The sequence below is a fragment of the Girardinichthys multiradiatus genome, chromosome 3 (genome assembly GCF_021462225.1).
Source record: "Girardinichthys multiradiatus isolate DD_20200921_A chromosome 3, DD_fGirMul_XY1, whole genome shotgun sequence".
Taxonomy (NCBI): domain Eukaryota; kingdom Metazoa; phylum Chordata; class Actinopteri; order Cyprinodontiformes; family Goodeidae; genus Girardinichthys; species Girardinichthys multiradiatus.
The window spans coordinates 26198569-26204162 of NC_061796.1; positions in this window are offsets into that span (position 1 = coordinate 26198569).

The following is a 5594-nucleotide window of genomic DNA, read 5'->3' on the forward strand; positions in this document are numbered from 1 at the left end:
AGGCTCAGTGTGAGCGGCCATCTGCCACGACCGACTGGGGGTTTGAGAGAACAGGGCAGATAATGTAAAGGAACACAGAAGCACTGATCCAGGAGTACTTTCTATGGGAAGGAAAAATAAATGTTAATAAATGCAGCTCCTTTAGTGGTTTCATCTAGAAAGAAAGTACAGATTAACTCTGAGCCACTTCAGTGTTTAACCCTTTCTCTCTCCTAGACATAGCTACTGACTGAGCCTTTACTGTGACTAACTCTATGTGCTCTCTTTCAGACTCTAACCTTGAAAACTGGCTCAGAGTTTATCTGTTCTTTCTTCCTAGATGAAACGACTAAAGGAGCTACATCCATTAACATTTACTTTTCCTTCCCATACAATCCAATTTGAATAAATAACTGAATCTGACTGCACTGTTCAATGGTTAGGATTAATTGGAATGTATGTACCTGACTTGAAATCTATTTGATTTGATTGAATTGACTTAGCCCATTTTAAAGTTACCCACCTCCACATAATGCAACAGGAAACAACACTCCAATTATTTTTACCTCTGCCTTCCTCCCTCTAACCTCTCCAACAACCCCGCACCATTGCAAACCCTTTGTGAAGTGCCTTGAGACGACATGTGTTGTGAATTTGCACTATATAAATAAAACTGAATTCAATTGAATTGAATAATAATATCTCATTTGAGGCTGAGGGTGAAGAAACCTGTCATCATCATGTTATAAGCACTTTTATTGAAACAAAACTATCATCAAAATAAAAAATAATAATGCCAAGGTTTCATTGCCAAGTTAAAATAAATTTTGGAACATATTTACATAATGAGATTTTTGATGAATATTTATCTGTAATTTGGACATAATATGGGATAAGATAACTAATATGAATAAAACTACTAGGACATTCTGGCAAGTACACAAAATGACACCACTTTACTGTAGTCTAACATAGCCTTTAAACCAGGAAAAGACAACACTATGCTACATCACAATATTATCACAATAAAATGCAATTTGATTTTTCACAATTTACCCCAGTCTACTCTTGCTGTTTGTTTTTAGACTGATACAGGGCAAGTTTATGTGGTGTTTTATTGGTAATACTTATATCTATTCATCTGTTTTCAGATGCACTTCTTAAATGTTTAAGACCTGCATCTTCAAAACCCATGCCACTTGCAAACAGTTCTACCTCAGACACCAGAGATGTAACAAATGGTACTGTCCCCTCTACCTCAGAGAGGAGAATCAGAATCAGAAAAGCTTTATTGCCAAGTACGTTTTTGGACATACAAGGAATTTGTTTTGGTGTAGTCGGTGCAATACAGTACAAATTAAACAGTACAAACATATCTACAATATAATATAAATATAAGTGCACAGTTTTAAGTGAGTGAGAGTAAATATAGAGCAGTATAAGATGCAAGAGCAATACAACAGTGCAGGTGATCATTGTGCAAGTAAAGCAGGAGTCCAAGCTGAGCGTTAATGTAACTCATAGAGTTACAAGTTACAAGTGTCCTGTCAGCAAAAAAAGGGGGGGTGTGGGGGAAAGGGACAGTGTCAGGGTAGTTTCCGGGCTTTGTTAACCAGGCTGGTGGCAGATGGGAAAAAACTGTTCTTGTGGCGTGAGGTTTTGGTCCGGATGGACCGCAGCCTCCTGCCAGAGGGGAGAGTCTCAAAGAGTCTGTGACCGGGGTGGGAGGGATCAGCCAGAATCTTCCCTGCCCGCTTCAGGGTCCTGGAGGTGTACAGTTCCTGGAGCGACAGTAGACTGCAGCCAATCACCTTCTCAGCAGACCGAATGACACGCTGCAGCCTGCCCTTATCCTTGGCTGTAGCAGCGGCGTACCAGATGGTGATGGAGGAGGTGAGGATGGACTCAATGATGGCTGTGTAGAAGTGCACCATCATAGTCTTTGGCAGGTTGAATTTCTTCAAGCTGCTACCTAAATTTTCCACATTTACCATCAAACCTGTCAAACACAATGTAAGTCCCGACCCTTTTACATGACAAGAAGCTCACAGAAATGTACCCAAATATGTGGGTAGCTTTGAGAATCTCTACCACTCTACCAGTTACAGTTGCTGCTGCTGAAAGGAGCTTGTTAAAGCTCAAATTCATTAAAACCTACCTGAGAACTATTAAGGTGCAAGACCGTCTCAGTGGACTTTCCATCTTAAATATAAATCACGTAGTCTCAAAACAGCTGTCTTATGATATAGATGACTTTGTTGCAAAAAAGCCAAGACGAGTGAGGCTGTAGAACGTCTTTTAAATGTAGAGAACCAGTCATTTGCCTCAATTTACATTCATTATCATAATGTTGTCTCAAGGTTATTTTGTATATAGGGCCGTCTTTAATGTAGGACATTGCTTATTATTGCACTTTGTTTTATTGACCAATTTTCTTTTTTGTTATATTTATATTTTGTTATGTCTAAACTAGGTTCGGTTTTATTTTATTTTGTGAAACAATATGTTATGTATATTGGGATTCATTTTTAATGATATGCTAATTTTGTGAGATAGGAATTTTGGGTTTTCATGAGCTGTATGCCAAAATCATCCGTATTAAGACAATAAAAGACCTGAAATATTTCAGTTAGTGTGCAATGAATCTAAAATATATGAATGTTAAATTTTCATCATGACATTATGGAAAATAATGAACTTTATCACAATATGCTAATATTTTGAGAAGGACCCGTAGGTGCATGGTGGCAGCCGTGCTTCCACTTCCAAGTGTGACTGAGGAGTAAATGAATAATGCACAAAATTATAAAACATCTTTGAGTGACTAGAAAAGTGCTATATAAGAATAATTTATTATTTTTATCATTAATATATATTTGCAATTACTGATCTGTCCAATATAGCACAAAGTTTTCCCAATTTTTCTTGACTACTCTCAACTGAAATGCATTGTTTAAATTTTTTTCAGATTTTAAAGTACTTTGAATACTTAAGTATTTTTAAAGCATAACTTATTGGAGAAATATTTGACAATTAGGATCTGTACTTTCACTCAAGTAATAGAAGGTAGTACTTTGTTTAACACTGCTCTTCAGCAGTAAAACTTGAGCTCTCAGAAGCTGGGGTTAGGATAGAGAAAGAGAAGCAAAGATCAAGGATCTGAAGGCATGTTAGCTTAGGAAGGCTGCATCCCAAAGGGATGAGAACCTAACCTCTGAGTTAAAATCTTTGCATAATCAATCCCACCGGCAGCCTCAGTCGCAGCAGAAGCCAGACTCAGAGAACAGGTATGCAGTTTCTAATGCAGAACCTAGAGTCCATTTTTCCAAAATTTAGTACACAGACTCTAAGTGTTCAGCTGATCCAGAGTACTTCCACAGACCTTAAAGAAAGTCTTTGAAATAAGAATGTTTTCTGTGGTGCCCTGCTCTACCCCATAGCAGTGGACACCCACAAAAACAATCAGGAGCTGGACTCAGTAGGTGCAATTGGTCCAAATTGGATAAAAGAGCAGCCTCTCAACCTGACTCGCACTAATCTCCCTTCGGACTCTGTGTCGCCCCCTAAGGACCGGGCGACTAATGCATGGTTCTGAGGTGACTCAGTTTAACCTGACCAACCACCACATGCTCGAGTCCACCAATTGAAAAGCTCTTAATTGTCAGAAAGTCAAATTGTTTCCTCAAATGTTAGTTCAAATCCACTATTACATGAACAGAAACAAATCGACTTTTCAGATGGACATAGTCCATCTGGTCTATCCTCATATTCGCCAACCCTTGCTCGGGGCATAGAGGGATTTGATCCAGATAATCATGAGTTAAATGTAAATTATTATCTGCAGGAGATTGAACGTTGTCTCTTTTACCTGCCCTCCTTCCGTGACAAACTAAGGCTAATTTGGAAAAAAATAGGAGCATTCATGTCTTCATAGAAACCAGTCCCAGAGAGATTTGTGACAGTTATTTAGCTGTTTGTCAAGCTTTAGGAGAAGAGCACTCTGTATGCACAAATTAAACCTCTTGATGCTTTTTGCAGTTCTGCAGTTCTCCCAGACAATATTTTCACTCTTTGAGGGTTGCATGGTCTCTAAACTGTGCACAAACAAGATGCTGGTATGAAACCGCTCCTTTTTAATACAGTTTTTAACCTACACATAGCCCAGCCCAGGAAAGAGGTGACAGGTGGATTCCTCGTGATCCCATACAGCCACTGACAAAAACACTTTTCCCTTCCACCTTGTTCTCTACCACGTGACTCTGAGAGGTAGACAGGGGAGGAAACACAAATGAAAGTAACAGGCCCCTCTTTTACCCCTGTTCTGAGATGCAGCTCAGAGCAACTCATTTTGATGCTGGCTCTTTAAATGCTGTTGAAGCGCATCACCCCTCTCCCCCCCTACAGGTCAAAGTGTGCTTCACTTAAACCTGTTAGCCCTGACTGAGCCCTGACTGAGCCCTTATTTTTTTACCTCCGTCTTCTTCCCTCCCTGTTGGTTGGAATAAGGGGGAGTCAGGTTTAGCCTAAACCGGCTCAGTTATGGTTGAGGTGCAAACACACCCTCCATTTCTGCTACCTGTATGACCCCTTCTCTTTTCCAATGGTTATAATCAGTCTGACAGAGGGAGGTATCCCAATCATTGTGGTTTTTAGTATAACAATGACCATCAGTGGGACCCTTTGTGAGGTGCCTTGAGACGACATTGTTGTAAATAAGCGCCGTTTAACTAAATAATCTGAACTGAAACTATCTGTGTAGTTATGCTGCTATAGGCTTAGGCTGCTGGAGGACATAACGACCACTTTCACCCTCTTCGCTACATTCTCACACTACTCTCCAATTTTGCATTGTTTGCTGTTATTTCAGCTTTTAACCTTGTTCTCTCTTTTCTCTTCCTAGAAGCTACACCTGGCCTGGCTCCGAGCTTCTGCTGGCAACAACTTAATGCTCACCCTCTACCGATGATCCACATAGCCCTGTCTTTTAGTGTTTAACCCTTTCTCTCTCCTAGACATGGAAATTGACTGAGCTTTTACTGTAATTAATTATATGTGCTCTCTTTCAGACTCTAACCTTGAAAACTGGCTCAGAGTTTATCTGTTCTTTCTTTCTAGGTGAAACGACTAAAGGAGCTACATCCATTAACATTTACTTTTCCTTCCCATAGAAAGTACTTCTGAATCAGTGCTTCTGTGTTCGTTTTGTGTCTCTGCTCTGTTCTCTCAAACCCCCAGTCGGTCGTGGCAGATAGCCGCTCACACTGAGCCTGGTTCTGCTGGAGGTTTCTTCCTGTTAAAAGGGAGTTTTTCCTCTCCGCTGTCGCTACATGCATGTTCAGTATGAGGGATTGCTGCAAAGTCAACGCCAGTGACTGTCCACTGTCTCTACATGCTCATCTGGGAGGAGGGAATGCTGCAACTCACTGACTGGATGCAATCTGCTGGGTTTCCTTAGATAGAAAAACTTTTTATCCAATTTGAATAAATAACTAACTGACTGCACTGTTCAATTGTTAGGATTAATTGGAATGTATGTACCTGACTGTTGTGAAGTGCCTTGAGACAACATGTGTTGTGAATTGGCGCTATATAAATAAAACTGAATTGAACTGAAT